The sequence below is a fragment of the Staurois parvus genome, unplaced genomic scaffold (genome assembly GCF_062004578.1).
Source record: "Staurois parvus isolate SC_StPar_1 unplaced genomic scaffold, SC_StPar_1.0 ptg000258l, whole genome shotgun sequence".
In the NCBI taxonomy this organism is placed as follows: Eukaryota; Metazoa; Chordata; class Amphibia; order Anura; family Ranidae; genus Staurois; species Staurois parvus.
Genome location: NW_028318054.1, coordinates 6777533 through 6796041, shown reverse-complemented (window position 1 = coordinate 6796041; position 18509 = coordinate 6777533).

Sequence of the window (18509 nt, the reverse complement as noted above, 5' to 3'; positions counted from 1 at the left end):
ATACTGAGATTTGAGCGGGTTAAGCTCGCATTCCTCCTGAAGGTCCCTCCTGCAAGTAGCGGGAAGCTCATCCCCAACCCCCCTCCAGCCGGAACAGCCTGAGGACCCAAAAGATGAAGGTAAGTACCCTACCTGGAGACCTCATCAATACCGTGGGTCGACAGAGAAATCTCCAGACTCGTGGCCTGGCCAATCAAGTTGCCCCCTTCACACACCGGATAACATCATTCCAACATAACCCTTGTCATCAGTCAGCCTTCTTCCCTTCCAGATTCTTTTACCTAGCTTGACACTATTATTAATAATATTATGGATTTGTAAAGCAACAACAGTTTGTGAAGCACTTTAAAAGGAGACAGCACATTTACAATACAATTCAAAATCCCTCAATACAATTAACTGAACCTCCAGTGCAGATGGATGCACACACATTGGTTCTTAGTAGGCTACGTAGTAAAAGGCAATGTTCCTTTCTTCACTCACCAAGATCTATACTCAGGCAAGCTCTCCTGTAGATTAGAGAAATCTTCTCAACACCAAGGATAGAAAGTGAAAAATACTAACAACATGCAAAGAAATCTTCCCAACACGAAAGGTATCAAGCTAAAAATACTAAAAACATGCAAGCTAGCGTTAAAATATACATAGAACTCCTTTTATCTATATCTAGATACATAAATATACCTATTTTTTCTGCCTGTAAAATCTTAGAGTCTTTTAGTTTTATCAAAGGGCCAAAAATGAAACTGTCTAGAGAGAAATTCTTCTTTCTTCAGTTTTGACATTTTTAGCCAAAAGATTGCAAGCCTGCCCACCACGACAAGGTAGACTCTTTTAGGGCAGGATCTACACTAAACTACACTACGCTAACCTTCTCCATGCTAGTCATGGTTTCTTTAGTGTTGGATACCTGTGTGTAATAGACCCTATCCTAGAACCTGCCTTCTTCCTCTCCAGACTTCTGTACCAAGATCTACAGAAGAGCAACCCTTTTCTTACACAAAATGGAGAAGAGATTATAAATGGCTGATACTGTTACAATATTCTGGGTGTTCAGCAATGATCATCTGTAATATCCCTACACATTTCCCCCTTCTTTGATCATTGTTGAGCACCTTTCTATATAAATCCATTTACATTAGCCTGGAATAACGCAGGTGAAGTGTACAAGATGGGAGAGCCCCCCAAGATGTGTCTATTACCTGATTAGATTTAAAGAGACACTAGGGGTATTGCCAACCATCTTCCACACATATTTTTACCTACTGATCCTCTAATGTAAATGGATGCACATACAATTTTTCTCTTACTAGCCTACCTACTAAAAGGCACTGTCCTTTCCAGTCTTATTTTTGTTTGTTATTACAGGTACTTATAAAGCTCCATCAATTTAGGCAGTGCTTTACACACAAACACACACACACACACACATATATAAATTGTACATTCACATCAGTCCCTAATACTCAAGGAGCGTACAATCTTAATCCCAAACCTACAGAGAGATAAGTTTACGTAGAGATCGGAGACAGGTCCCTAACCAGGAATTGAAAGGAACAGGACAAAGCCTATACAACAATCATCCAGCTTTACAAACGTTCACACTCTAACTAAATATGAGAGAAGATGAATTCAGCGCTTCTCATTCTGGCCCAGCTGGTTGCGTCCAGCTCCGGGCGGGTTCCAGGTGCTAACCAACATCCAGCTGCAAACTCCAGGTTTCTTTCACTATCCTGATACCTGATACTGAGATTTGAGCGGGTTAAGCTCGCATTCCTCCTGAAGGTCCCTCCTGCAAGTAGCGGGAAGCTCATCCCCAACCCCCCTCCAGCCGGAACAGCCTGAGGACCCAAAAGATGAAGGTAAGTACCCTACCTGGAGACCTCATCAATACCGTGGGTCGACAGAGAAATCTCCAGACTCGTGGCCTGGCCAATCAAGTTGCCCCCTTCACACACCGGATAACATCATTCCAACATAACCCTTGTCATCAGTCAGCCTTCTTCCCTTCCAGATTCTTTTACCTAGCTTGACACTATTATTAATAATATTATGGATTTGTAAAGCAACAAACAGTTTGTGAAGCACTTTAAAAGGAGACAGCACATTTACAATACAATTCAAAATCCCTCAATATAATTAACTGAACCTCCAGTGCAGATGGATGCACACACATTGGTTCTTAGTAGGCTACGTAGTAAAAGGCAATGTTCCTTTCTTCACTCAACAAGATCTATACTCAGGCAAGCTCTCCTGTAGATTAGAGAAATCTCAACACCAAGGATAGAAAGTGAAAAATACTAACAACATGCAAAGAAATCTTCCCAACACGAAAGGTATCAAGCTAAAAATACTAAAAACATGCAAGCTAGCTTTAAAATCTACATAGAACTCCTTTTATCTATATCTAGATACATAAATATACCTATTTTTTCTGCCTGTAAAATCTTAGAGTCTTTTAGTTTTATCAAAGGGCCAAAAATGAAACTGTCTAGAGAGAAATTCTTCTTTCTTCAGTTTTGACATTTTTAGCCAAAAGATTGCAAGCCTGCCCACCACGACAAGGTAGACTCTTTTAGGGCAGGATCTACACTAAACTACACTACGCTAACCTTCTCCATGCTAGTCATGGTTTCTTTAGTGTTGGATACCTGTGTGTAATAGACCCTATCCTAGAACCTGCCTTCTTCCTCTCCAGACTTCTGTACCAAGATCTACAGAAGAGCAACCCTTTTCTTACACAAAATGGAGAAGAGATTATAAATGGCTGATACTGTTACAATATTCTGGGTGTTCAGCAATGATCATCTGTAATATCCCTACACATTTCCCCCTTCTTTGATCATTGTTGAGCACCTTTCTATATAAATCCATTTACATTAGCCTGGAATAACGCAGGTGAAGTGTACAAGATGGGAGAGCCCCCCTAGATGTGTCTATTACCTGATTAGATTTAAAGAGACACTAGGGGTATTGCCAACCATCTTCCACACATATTTTTACCTACTGATCCTCTAATGTAAATGGATGCACATACAATTTTTCTCTTACTAGCCTAACTACTAAAAGGCACTGTCCTTTCCAGTCTTATTTTTGTTTGTTATTACAGCTACTTATAAAGCTCCATCAATTTAGGCAGTGCTTTACACACAAACACACACACACATATATAAATTGTACATTCACATCAGTCCCTAATACTCAAGGAGCGTACAATCTTAATCCCAAACCTACAGAGAGATAAGTTTACGTAGAGATCGGAGACAGGTCCCTAACCAGGAATTGAAAGGAACAGGACAAAGCCTATACAACAATCATCCAGCTTTACAAACGTTCACACTCTAACTAAATATGAGAGAAGATGAATTCAGCGCTTCTCATTCTGGCCCAGCTGGTTGCGTCCAGCTCCGGGCGGGTTCCAGGTGCTAACCAACATCCAGCTGCAAACTCCAGGTTTCTTTCACTATCCTGATACCTGATACTGAGATTTGAGCGGGTTAAGCTCGCATTCCTCCTGAAGGTCCCTCCTGCAAGTAGCGGGAAGCTCATCCCCAACCCCCCTCCAGCCGGAACAGCCTGAGGACCCAAAAGATGAAGGTAAGTACCCTACCTGGAGACCTCATCAATACCGTGGGTCGACAGAGAAATCTCCAGACTCGTGGCCTGGCCAATCAAGTTGCCCCCTTCACACACCGGATAACATCATTCCAACATAACCCTTGTCATCAGTCAGCCTTCTTCCCTTCCAGATTCTTTTACCTAGCTTGACACTATTATTAATAATATTATGGATTTGTAAAGCAACAAACAGTTTGTGAAGCACTTTAAAAGGAGACAGCACATTTACAATACAATTCAAAATCCCTCAATATAATTAACTGAACCTCCAGTGCAGATGGATGCACACACATTGGTTCTTAGTAGGCTACGTAGTAAAAGGCAATGTTCCTTTCTTCACTCAACAAGATCTATACTCAGGCAAGCTCTCCTGTAGATTAGAGAAATCTCAACACCAAGGATAGAAAGTGAAAAATACTAACAACATGCAAAGAAATCTTCCCAACACGAAAGGTATCAAGCTAAAAATACTAAAAACATGCAAGCTAGCTTTAAAATCTACATAGAACTCCTTTTATCTATATCTAGATACATAAATATACCTATTTTTTCTGCCTGTAAAATCTTAGAGTCTTTTAGTTTTATCAAAGGGCCAAAAATGAAACTGTCTAGAGAGAAATTCTTCTTTCTTCAGTTTTGACATTTTTAGCCAAAAGATTGCAAGCCTGCCCACCACGACAAGGTAGACTCTTTTAGGGCAGGATCTACACTAAACTACACTACGCTAACCTTCTCCATGCTAGTCATGGTTTCTTTAGTGTTGGATACCTGTGTGTAATAGACCCTATCCTAGAACCTGCCTTCTTCCTCTCCAGACTTCTGTACCAAGATCTACAGAAGAGCAACCCTTTTCTTACACAAAATGGAGAAGAGATTATAAATGGCTGATACTGTTACAATATTCTGGGTGTTCAGCAATGATCATCTGTAATATCCCTACACATTTCCCCCTTCTTTGATCATTGTTGAGCACCTTTCTATATAAATCCATCCACATTAGCCTGGAATAACGCAGGTGAAGTGTACAAGATGGGAGAGCCCCCCAAGATGTGTCTATTACCTGATTAGATTTAAAGAGACACTAGGGGTATTGCCAACCATCTTCCACACATATTTTTACCTACTGATCCTCTAATGTAAATGGATGCACATACAATTTTTCTCTTACTAGCCTACCTACTAAAAGGCACTGTCCTTTCCAGTCTTATTTTTGTTTGTTATTACAGGTACTTATAAAGCTCCATCAATTTAGGCAGTGCTTTACACACAAACACACACACACACATATATAAATTGTACATTCACATCAGTCCCTAATACTCAAGGAGCGTACAATCTTAATCCCAAACCTACAGAGAGATAAGTTTACGTAGAGATCGGAGACAGGTCCCTAACCAGGAATTGAAAGGAACAGGACAAAGCCTATACAACAATCATCCAGCTTTACAAACGTTCACACTCTAACTAAATATGAGAGAAGATGAATTCAGCGCTTCTCATTCTGGCCCAGCTGGTTGCGTCCAGCTCCGGGCGGGTTCCAGGTGCTAACCAACATCCAGCTGCAAACTCCAGGTTTCTTTCACTATCCTGATACCTGATACTGAGATTTGAGCGGGTTAAGCTCGCATTCCTCCTGAAGGTCCCTCCTGCAAGTAGCGGGAAGCTCATCCCCAACCCCCCTCCAGCCGGAACAGCCTGAGGACCCAAAAGATGAAGGTAAGTACCCTACCTGGAGACCTCATCAATACCGTGGGTCGACAGAGAAATCTCCAGACTCGTGGCCTGGCCAATCAAGTTGCCCCCTTCACACACCGGATAACATCATTCCAACATAACCCTTGTCATCAGTCAGCCTTCTTCCCTTCCAGATTCTTTTACCTAGCTTGACACTATTATTAATAATATTATGGATTTGTAAAGCAACAAACAGTTTGTGAAGCACTTTAAAAGGAGACAGCACATTTACAATACAATTCAAAATCCCTCAATATAATTAACTGAACCTCCAGTGCAGATGGATGCACACACATTGGTTCTTAGTAGGCTACGTAGTAAAAGGCAATGTTCCTTTCTTCACTCAACAAGATCTATACTCAGGCAAGCTCTCCTGTAGATTAGAGAAATCTCAACACCAAGGATAGAAAGTGAAAAATACTAACAACATGCAAAGAAATCTTCCCAACACGAAAGGTATCAAGCTAAAAATACTAAAAACATGCAAGCTAGCTTTATAATCTACATAGAACTCCTTTTATCTATATCTAGATACATAAATATACCTATTTTTTCTGCCTGTAAAATCTTAGAGTCTTTTAGTTTTATCAAAGGGCCAAAAATGAAACTGTCTAGAGAGAAATTCTTCTTTCTTCAGTTTTGACATTTTTAGCCAAAAGATTGCAAGCCTGCCCACCACGACAAGGTAGACTCTTTTAGGGCAGGATCTACACTAAACTACACTACGCTAACCTTCTCCATGCTAGTCATGGTTTCTTTAGTGTTGGATACCTGTGTGTAATAGACCCTATCCTAGAACCTGCCTTCTTCCTCTCCAGACTTCTGTACCAAGATCTACAGAAGAGCAACCCTTTTCTTACACAAAATGGAGAAGAGATTATAAATGGCTGATACTGTTACAATATTCTGGGTGTTCAGCAATGATCATCTGTAATTTCCCTACACATTTCCCCCTTCTTTGATCATTGTTGAGCACCTTTCTATATAAATCCATCCACATTAGCCTGGAATAACGCAGGTGAAGTGTACAAGATGGGAGAGCCCCCCAAGATGTGTCTATTACCTGATTAGATTTAAAGAGACACTAGCGGTATTGCCAACCATCTTGCACACATTTTTTTACCTACTAATCTTCTAATGTAAATGGATGCACATACAATTTTTCTCTTACTAGCCTACCTACTAAAAGGCACTGTCCTTTCCAGTCTTATTTTTGTTTGTTATTACAGGTACTTATAAAGCTCCATCAATTTAGGCAGTGCTTTACACACAAACACACACACACACACACACATATATATAAATTGTACATTCACATCAGTCCCTAATACTCAAGGAGCGTACAATCTTAATCCCAAACCTACAGAGAGATAAGTTTACGTAGAGATCGGAGACAGGTCCCTAACCAGTAATTGAAAGGAACAGGACAAAGCCTATACAACAATCATCCAGCTTTACAAACGTTCACACTCTAACTAAATATGAGAGAAGATGAATTCAGCGCTTCTCATTCTGGCCCAGCTGGTTGCGTCCAGCTCCGGGCGGGTTCCAGGTGCTAACCAACATCCAGCTGCAAACTCCAGGTTTCTTTCACTATCCTGATACCTGATACTGAGATTTGAGCGGGTTAAGCTCGCATTCCTCCTGAAGGTCCCTCCTGCAAGTAGCGGGAAGCTCATCCCCAACCCCCCTCCAGCCGGAACAGCCTGAGGACCCAAAAGATGAAGGTAAGTACCCTACCTGGAGACCTCATCAATACCGTGGGTCGACAGAGAAATCTCCAGACTCGTGGCCTGGCCAATCAAGTTGCCCCCTTCACACACCGGATAACATCATTCCAACATAACCCTTGTCATCAGTCAGCCTTCTTCCCTTCCAGATTCTTTTACCTAGCTTGACACTATTATTAATAATATTATGGATTTGTAAAGCAACAAACAGTTTGTGAAGCACTTTAAAAGGAGACAGCACATTTACAATACAATTCAAAATCCCTCAATACAATTAACTGAACCTCCAGTGCAGATGGATGCACACACATTGGTTCTTAGTAGGCTACGTAGTAAAAGGCAATGTTCCTTTCTTCACTCACCAAGATCTATACTCAGGCAAGCTCTCCTGTAGATTAGAGAAATCTTCTCAACACCAAGGATAGAAAGTGAAAAATACTAACAACATGCAAAGAAATCTTCCCAACACGAAAGGTATCAAGCTAAAAATACTAAAAACATGCAAGCTAGCTTTAAAATCTACATAGAACTCCTTTTATCTATATCTAGATACATAAATATACCTATTTTTTCTGCCTGTAAAATCTTAGAGTCTTTTAGTTTTATCAAAAGGCCAAAAATGAAACTGTCTAGAGAGAAATTCTTCTTTCTTCAGTTTTGACATTTTTAGCCAGAAGATTGCAAGCCTGCCCACCACGACAAGGTAGACTCTTTTAGGGCAGGATCTACACTAAACTACACTACGCTAACCTTCTCCATGCTAGTCATGGTTTCTTTAGTGTTGGATACCTGTGTGTAATAGACCCTATCCTAGAACCTGCCTTCTTCCTCTCCAGACTTCTGTACCAAGATCTACAGAAGAGCAACCCTTTTCTTACACAAAATGGAGAAGAGATTATAAATGGCTGATACTGTTACAATATTCTGGGTGTTCAGCAATGATCATCTGTAATATCCCTACACATTTCCCCCTTCTTTGATCATTGTTGAGCACCTTTCTATATAAATCCATTTACATTAGCCTGGAATAACGCAGGTGAAGTGTACAAGATGGGAGAGCCCCCCAAGATGTGTCTATTACCTGATTAGATTTAAAGAGACACTAGGGGTATTGCCAACCATCTTCCACACATTTTTTTACCTACTGATCCTCTAATGTAAATAGATGCTCATACAATTTTTCTCTTACTAACCTACCTACTAAAAGGCACTGTCCTTTCCAGTCTTATTTTTGTTTGTTATTACAAGTACTTATAAAGCTCCATCAATTTAGGCAGTGCTTTACACACAAACACACACACACACAGACACACACACACATATATAAATTGTACATTCACATCAGTCCCTAATACTCAAGGAGCGTACAATCTTAATCCCAAACCTACAGAGTGATAAGTTTACGTAGAGATCGGAGACAGGTCCCTAACCAGGAATTGAAAGGAACAGGACAAAGCCTATACAACAATCATCCAGCTTTACAAACGTTCACACTCTAACTAAATATGAGAGAAGATGAATTCAGCGCTTCTCATTCTGGCCCAGCTGGTTGCGTCCAGCTCCGGGCGGGTTCCAGGTGCTAACCAACATCCAGCTGCAAACTCCAGGTTTCTTTCACTATCCTGATACCTGATACTGAGATTTGAGCGGGTTAAGCTCGCATTCCTCCTGAAGGTCCCTCCTGCAAGTAGCGGGAAGCTCATCCCCAACCCCCCTCCAGCCGGAACAGCCTGAGGACCCAAAAGATGAAGGTAAGTACCCTACCTGGAGACCTCATCAATACCGTGGGTCAACAGAGAAATCTCCAGACTCGTGGCCTGGCCAATCAAGTTGCCCCCTTCACACACCGGATAACATCATTCCAACATAACCCTTGTCATCAGTCAGCCTTCTTCCCTTCCAGATTCTTTTACCTAGCTTGACACTATTATTAATAATATTATGGATTTGTAAAGCAACAAACAGTTTGTGAAGCACTTTAAAAGGAGACAGCACATTTACAATACAATTCAAAATCCCTCAATACAATTAACTGAACCTCCAGTGCAGATGGATGCACACACATTGGTTCTTAGTAGGCTACGTAGTAAAAGGCAATGTTCCTTTCTTCACTCACCAAGATCTATACTCAGGCAAGCTCTCCTGTAGATTAGAGAAATCTTCTCAACACCAAGGATAGAAAGTGAAAAATACTAACAACATGCAAAGAAATCTTCCCAACACGAAAGGTATCAAGCTAAAAATACTAAAAACATGCAAGCTAGCTTTAAAATCTACATAGAACTCCTTTTATCTATATCTAGATACATAAATATACCTATTTTTTCTGCCTGTAAAATCTTAGAGTCTTTTAGTTTTATCAAAAGGCCAAAAATGAAACTGTCTAGAGAGAAATTCTTCTTTCTTCAGTTTTGACATTTTTAGCCAAAAGATTGCAAGCCTGCCCACCACGACAAGGTAGACTCTTTTAGGGCAGGATCTACACTAAACTACACTACGCTAACCTTCTCCATGCTAGTCATGGTTTCTTTAGTGTTGGATACCTGTGTGTAATAGACCCTATCCTAGAACCTGCCTTCTTCCTCTCCAGACTTCTGTACCAAGATCTACAGAAGAGCAACCCTTTTCTTACACAAAATGGAGAAGAGATTATAAATGGCTGATACTGTTACAATATTCTGGGTGTTCAGCAATGATCATCTGTAATTTCCCTACACATTTCCCCCTTCTTTGATCATTGTTGAGCACCTTTCTATATAAATCCATCCACATTAGCCTGGAATAACGCAGGTGAAGTGTACAAGATGGGAGAGCCCCCCAAGATGTGTCTATTACCTGATTAGATTTAAAGAGACACTAGGGGTATTGCCAACCATCTTCCACACATATTTTTACCTACTGATCCTCTAATGTAAATGGATGCACATACAATTTTTCTCTTACTAGCCTACCTACTAAAAGGCACTGTCCTTTCCAGTCTTATTTTTGTTTGTTATTACAGGTACTTATAAAGCTCCATCAATTTAGGCAGTGCTTTACACACAAACACACACACACACACATATATAAATTGTACATTCACATCAGTCCCTAATACTCAAGGAGCGTACAATCTTAATCCCAAACCTACAGAGAGATAAGTTTACGTAGAGATCGGAGACAGGTCCCTAACCAGGAATTGAAAGGAACAGGACAAAGCCTATACAACAATCATCCAGCTTTACAAACGTTCACACTCTAACTAAATATGAGAGAAGATGAATTCAGCGCTTCTCATTCTGGCCCAGCTGGTTGCGTCCAGCTCCGGGCGGGTTCCAGGTGCTAACCAACATCCAGCTGCAAACTCCAGGTTTCTTTCACTATCCTGATACCTGATACTGAGATTTGAGCGGGTTAAGCTCGCATTCCTCCTGAAGGTCCCTCCTGCAAGTAGCGGGAAGCTCATCCCCAACCCCCCTCCAGCCGGAACAGCCTGAGGACCCAAAAGATGAAGGTAAGTACCCTACCTGGAGACCTCATCAATACCGTGGGTCGACAGAGAAATCTCCAGACTCGTGGCCTGGCCAATCAAGTTGCCCCCTTCACACACCGGATAACATCATTCCAACATAACCCTTGTCATCAGTCAGCCTTCTTCCCTTCCAGATTCTTTTACCTTATTTGACACTATTATTAATAATATTATGGATTTGTAAAGCAACAACAGTTTGTGAAGAACTTTAAAAGGAGACAGCACATTTACAATACAATTCAAAATCCCTCAATACAATTAACTGAACCTCCAGTGCAGATGGATGCACACACATTGGTTCTTAGTAGGCTACGTAGTAAAAGGCAATGTTCCTTTCTTCACTCAACAAGATCTATACTCAGGCAAGCTCTCCTGTAGATTAGAGAAATCTCAACACCAAGGATAGAAAGTGAAAAATACTAACAACATGCAAAAAAATCTTCCCAACACGAAAGGTATCAAGCTAAAAATACTAAAAACATGCAAGCTAGCTTTAAAATCTACATAGAACTCCTTTTATCTATATCTAGATACATAAATATACCTATTTTTTCTGCCTGTAAAATCTTAGAGTCTTTTAGTTTTATCAAAGGGCCAAAAATGAAACTGTCTAGAGAGAAATTCTTCTTTCTTCAGTTTTGACATTTTTAGCCAGAAGATTGCAAGCCTGCCCACCACGACAAGGTAGACTCTTTTAGGGCAGGATCTACACTAAACTACACTACGCTAACCTTCTCCATGCTAGTCATGGTTTCTTTAGTGTTGGATACCTGTGTGTAATAGACCCTATCCTAGAACCTGCCTTCTTCCTCTCCAGACTTCTGTACCAAGATCTACAGAAGAGCAACCCTTTTCTTACACAAAATGGAGAAGAGATTATAAATGGCTGATACTGTTACAATATTCTGGGTGTTCAGCAATGATCATCTGTAATTTCCCTACACATTTCCCCCTTCTTTGATCATTGTTGAGCACCTTTCTATATAAATCCATCCACATTAGCCTGGAATAACGCAGGTGAAGTGTACAAGATGGGAGAGCCCCCCAAGATGTGTCTATTACCTGATTAGATTTAAAGAGACACTAGGGGTATTGCCAACCATCTTCCACACATATTTTTACCTACTGATCCTCTAATGTAAATGGATGCACATACAATTTTTCTCTTACTAGCCTACCTACTAAAAGGCACTGTCCTTTCCAGTCTTATTTTTGTTTGTTATTACAGGTACTTATAAAGCTCCATCAATTTAGGCAGTGCTTTACACACAAACACACACACACACACATATATAAATTGTACATTCACATCAGTCCCTAATACTCAAGGAGCGTACAATCTTAATCCCAAACCTACAGAGAGATAAGTTTACGTAGAGATCGGAGACAGGTCCCTAACCAGGAATTGAAAGGAACAGGACAAAGCCTATACAACAATCATCCAGCTTTACAAACGTTCACACTCTAACTAAATATGAGAGAAGATGAATTCAGCGCTTCTCATTCTGGCCCAGCTGGTTGCGTCCAGCTCCGGGCGGGTTCCAGGTGCTAACCAACATCCAGCTGCAAACTCCAGGTTTCTTTCACTATCCTGATACCTGATACTGAGATTTGAGCGGGTTAAGCTCGCATTCCTCCTGAAGGTCCCTCCTGCAAGTAGCGGGAAGCTCATCCCCAACCCCCCTCCAGCCGGAACAGCCTGAGGACCCAAAAGATGAAGGTAAGTACCCTACCTGGAGACCTCATCAATACCGTGGGTCGACAGAGAAATCTCCAGACTCGTGGCCTGGCCAATCAAGTTGCCCCCTTCACACACCGGATAACATCATTCCAACATAACCCTTGTCATCAGTCAGCCTTCTTCCCTTCCAGATTCTTTTACCTAGCTTGACACTATTATTAATAATATTATGGATTTGTAAAGCAACAACAGTTTGTGAAGAACTTTAAAAGGAGACAGCACATTTACAATACAATTCAAAATCCCTCAATACAATTAACTGAACCTCCAGTGCAGATGGATGCACACACATTGGTTCTTAGTAGGCTACGTAGTAAAAGGCAATGTTCCTTTCTTCACTCAACAAGATCTATACTCAGGCAAGCTCTCCTGTAGATTAGAGAAATCTCAACACCAAGGATAGAAAGTGAAAAATACTAACAACATGCAAAAAAATCTTCCCAACACGAAAGGTATCAAGCTAAAAATACTAAAAACATGCAAGCTAGCTTTAAAATCTACATAGAACTCCTTTTATCTATATCTAGATACATAAATATACCTATTTTTTCTGCCTGTAAAATCTTAGAGTCTTTTAGTTTTATCAAAGGGCCAAAAATGAAACTGTCTAGAGAGAAATTCTTCTTTCTTCAGTTTTGACATTTTTAGCCAAAAGATTGCAAGCCTGCCCACCACGACAAGGTAGACTCTTTTAGGGCAGGATCTACACTAAACTACACTACGCTAACCTTCTCCATGCTAGTCATGGTTTCTTTAGTGTTGGATACCTGTGCGTAATAGACCCTATCCTAGAACCTGCCTTCTTCCTCCCAGACTTCTGTACCAAGATCTACAGAAGAGCAACCCTTTTCTTACACAAAATGGAGAAGAGATTATAAATGGCTGATACTGTTACAATATTCTGGGTGTTCAGCAATGAACATCTGTAATTTCCCTACACATTTCCCCCTTCTTTGATCATTGTTGAGCACCTTTCTATATAAATCCATCCACATTAGCCTGGAATAACGCAGGTGAAGTGTACAAGATGGGAGAGCCCCCCAAGATGTGTCTATTACCTGATTAGATTTAAAGAGACACTAGGGGTATTGCCAACCATCTTCCACACATATTTTTACCTACTGATCCTCTAATGTAAATGGATGCACATACAATTTTTCTCTTACTAGCCTACCTACTAAAAGGCACTGTCCTTTCCAGTCTTATTTTTGTTTGTTATTACAGGTACTTATAAAGCTCCATCAATTTAGGCAGTGCTTTACACACAAACACACACACACACACACACATATATATTGTACATTCACATCAGTCCCTAATACTCAAGGAGCGTACAATCTTAATCCCAAACCTACAGAGAGATAAGTTTACGTAGAGATCGGAGACAGGTCCCTAACCAGGAATTGAAAGGAACAGGACAAAGCCTATACAACAATCATCCAGCTTTACAAACGTTCACACTCTAACTAAATATGAGAGAAGATGAATTCAGCGCTTCTCATTCTGGCCCAGCTGGTTGCGTCCAGCTCCGGGCGGGTTCCAGGTGCTAACCAACATCCAGCTGCAAACTCCAGGTTTCTTTCACTATCCTGATACCTGATACTGAGATTTGAGCGGGTTAAGCTCGCATTCCTCCTGAAGGTCCCTCCTGCAAGTAGCGGAAAGCTCATCCCCAACCCCCCTCCAGCCGGAACAGCCTGAGGACCCAAAAGATGAAGGTAAGTACCCTACCTGGAGACCTCATCAATACCGTGGGTCAACAGAGAAATCTCCAGACTCGTGGCCTGGCCAATCAAGTTGCCCCCTTCACACACCGGATAACATCATTCCAACATAACCCTTGTCATCAGTCAGCCTTCTTCCCTTCCAGATTCTTTTACCTAGCTTGACACTATTATTAATAATATTATGGATTTGTAAAGCAACAACAGTTTGTGAAGAACTTTAAAAGGAGACAGCACATTTACAATAAAATTCAAAATCCCTCAATACAATTAACTGAACCTCCAGTGCAGATGGATGCACACACATTGGTTCTTAGTAGGCTACGTAGTAAAAGGCAATGTTCCTTTCTTCACTCAACAAGATCTATACTCAGGCAAGCTCTCCTGTAGATTAGAGAAATCTCAACACCAAGGATAGAAAGTGAAAAATACTAACAACATGCAAAGAAATCTTCCCAACACGAAAGGTATCAAGCTAAAAATACTAAAAACATGCAAGCTAGCTTTAAAATCTACATAGAACTCCTTTTATCTATATCTAGATACATAAATATACCTATTTTTTCTGCCTGTAAAATCTTAGAGTCTTTTAGTTTTATCAAAGGGCCAAAAATGAAACTGTCTAGAGAGAAATTCTTCTTTCTTCAGTTTTGACATTTTTAGCCAAAAGATTGCAAGCCTGCCCACCACGACAAGGTAGACTCTTTTAGGGCAGGATCTACACTAAACTACACTACGCTAACCTTCTCCATGCTAGTCATGGTTTCTTTAGTGTTGGATACCTGTGTGTAATAGACCCTATCCTAGAACCTGCCTTCTTCCTCTCCAGACTTCTGTACCAAGATCTACAGAAGAGCAACCCTTTTCTTACACAAAATGGAGAAGAGATTATAAATGGCTGATACTGTTACAATATTCTGGGTGTTCAGCAATGATCATCTGTAATATCCCTACACATTTCCCCCTTCTTTGATCATTGTTGAGCACCTTTCTATATAAATCCATCCACATTAGCCTGGAATAACGCAGGTGAAGTGTACAAGATGGGAGAGCCCCCCAAGATGTGTCTATTACCTGATTAGATTTAAAGAGACACTAGGGGTATTGCCAACCATCTTCCACACATATTTTTACCTACTGATCCTCTAATGTAAATGGATGCACATACAATTTTTCTCTTACTAGCCTACCTACTAAAAGGCACTGTCCTTTCCAGTCTTATTTTTGTTTGTTATTACAGGTACTTATAAAGCTCCATCAATTTAGGCAGTGCTTTACACACAAACACACACACACACATATATAAATTGTACATTCACATCAGTCCCTAATACTCAAGGAGCGTACAATCTTAATCCCAAACCTACAGAGAGATAAGTTTACGTAGAGATCGGAGACAGGTCCCTAACCAGTAATTGAAAGGAACAGGACAAAGCCTATACAACAATCATCCAGCTTTACAAACGTTCACACTCTAACTAAATATGAGAGAAGATGAATTCAGCGCTTCTCATTCTGGCCCAGCTGGTTGCGTCCAGCTCCGGGCGGGTTCCAGGTGCTAACCAACATCCAGCTGCAAACTCCAGGTTTCTTTCACTATCCTGATACCTGATACTGAGATTTGAGCGGGTTAAGCTCGCATTCCTCCTGAAGGTCCCTCCTGCAAGTAGCGGGAAGCTCATCCCCAACCCCCCTCCAGCCGGAACAGCCTGAGGACCCAAAAGATGAAGGTAAGTACCCTACCTGGAGACCTCATCAATACCGTGGGTCGACAGAGAAATCTCCAGACTCGTGGCCTGGCCAATCAAGTTGCCCCCTTCACACACCGGATAACATCATTCCAACATAACCCTTGTCATCAGTCAGCCTTCTTCCCTTCCAGATTCTTTTACCTAGCTTGACACTATTATTAATAATATTATGGATTTGTAAAGCAACAAACAGTTTGTGAAGCACTTTAAAAGGAGACAGCACATTTACAATACAATTCAAAATCCCTCAATACAATTAACTGAACCTCCAGTGCAGATGGATGCACACACATTGGTTCTTAGTAGGCTACGTAGTAAAAGGCAATGTTCCTTTCTTCACTCACCAAGATCTATACTCAGGCAAGCTCTCCTGTAGATTAGAGAAATCTTCTCAACACCAAGGATAGAAAGTGAAAAATACTAACAACATGCAAAGAAATCTTCCCAACACGAAAGGTATCAAGCTAAAAATACTAAAAACATGCAAGCTAGCTTTAAAATCTACATAGAACTCCTTTTATCTATATCTAGATACATAAATATACCTATTTTTTCTGCCTGTAAAATCTTAGAGTCTTTTAGTTTTATCAAAAGGCCAAAAATGAAACTGTCTAGAGAGAAATTCTTCTTTCTTCAGTTTTGACATTTTTAGCCAAAAGATTGCAAGCCTGCCCACCACGACAAGGTAGACTCTTTTAGGGCAGGATCTACACTAAACTACACTACGCTAACCTTCTCCATGCTAGTCATGGTTTCTTTAGTGTTGGATACCTGTGTGTAATAGACCCTATCCTAGAACCTGCCTTCTTCCTCTCCAGACTTCTGTACCAAGATCTACAGAAGAGCAACCCTTTTCTTACACAAAATGGAGAAGAGATTATAAATGGCTGATACTGTTACAATATTCTGGGTGTTCAGCAATGATCATCTGTAATTTCCCTACACATTTCCCCCTTCTTTGATCATTGTTGTGCACCTTTCTATATAAATCCATCCACATTAGCCTGGAATAATGCAGGTGAAGTGTACAAGATGGGAGAGCCCCCCAAGATGTGTCTATTACCTGATTAGATTTAAAGAGACACTAGGGGTATTGCCAACCATCTTCCACACATATTTTTACCTACTGATCCTCTAATGTAAATGGATGCACATACAATTTTTCTCTTACTAGCCTACCTACTAAAAGGCACTGTCCTTTCCAGTCTTATTTTTGTTTGTTATTACAGGTACTTATAAAGCTCCATCAATTTAGGCAGTGCTTTACACACAAACACACACACACACACATATATAAATTGTACATTCACATCAGTCCCTAATACTCAAGGAGCGTACAATCTTAATCCCAAACCTACAGAGAGATAAGTTTACGTAGAGATCGGAGACAGGTCCCTAACCAGGAATTGAAAGGAACAGGACAAAGCCTATACAACAATCATCCAGCTTTACAAACGTTCACACTCTAACTAAATATGAGAGAAGATGAATTCAGTGCTTCTCATTCTGGCCCAGCTGGTTGCGTCCAGCTCCGGGCGGGTTCCAGGTGCTAACCAACATCCAGCTGCAAACTCCATGTTTCTTTCACTATCCTGATACCTGATACTGAGATTTGAGCGGGTTAAGCTCGCATTCCTCCTGAAGGTCCCTCCTGCAAGTAGCGGGAAGCTCATCCCCAACCCCCCTCCAGCCGGAACAGCCTGAGGACCCAAAAGATGAAGGTAAGTACCCTACCTGGAGACCTCATCAATACCGTGGGTCGACAGAGAAATCTCCAGACTCGTGGCCTGGCCAATCAAGTTGCCCCCTTCACACACCGGATAACATCATTCCAACATAACCCTTGTCATCAGTCAGCCTTCTTCCCTTCCAGATTCTTTTACCTAGCTTGACACTATTATTAATAATATTATGGATTTGTAAAGCAACAAACAGTTTGTGAAGCACTTTAAAAGGAGACAGCACATTTACAATACAATTCAAAATCCCTCAATATAATTAACTGAACCTCCAGTGCAGATGGATGCACACACATTGGTTCTTAGTAGGCTACGTAGTAAAAGGCAATGTTCCTTTCTTCACTCAACAAGATCTATACTCAGGCAAGCTCTCCTGTAGATTAGAGAAATCTCAACACCAAGGATAGAAAGTGAAAAATACTAACAACATGCAAAGAAATCTTCCCAACACGAAAGGTATCAAGCTAAAAATACTAAAAACATGCAAGCTAGCTTTAAAATCTACATAGAACTCCTTTTATCTATATCTAGATACATAAATATACCTATTTTTTCTGCCTGTAAAATCTTAGAGTCTTTTAGTTTTATCAAAGGGCCAAAAATGAAACTGTCTAGAGAGAAATTCTTCTTTCTTCAGTTTTGACATTTTTAGCCAAAAGATTGCAAGCCTGCCCACCACGACAAGGTAGACTCTTTTAGGGCAGGATCTACACTAAACTACACTACGCTAACCTTCTCCATGCTAGTCATGGTTTCTTTAGTGTTGGATACCTGTGTGTAATAGACCCTATCCTAGAACCTGCCTTCTTCCTCTCCAGACTTCTGTACCAAGATCTACAGAAGAGCAACCCTTTTCTTACACAAAATGGAGAAGAGATTATAAATGGCTGATACTGTTACAATATTCTGGGTGTTCAGCAATGATCATCTGTAATATCCCTACACATTTCCCCCTTCTTTG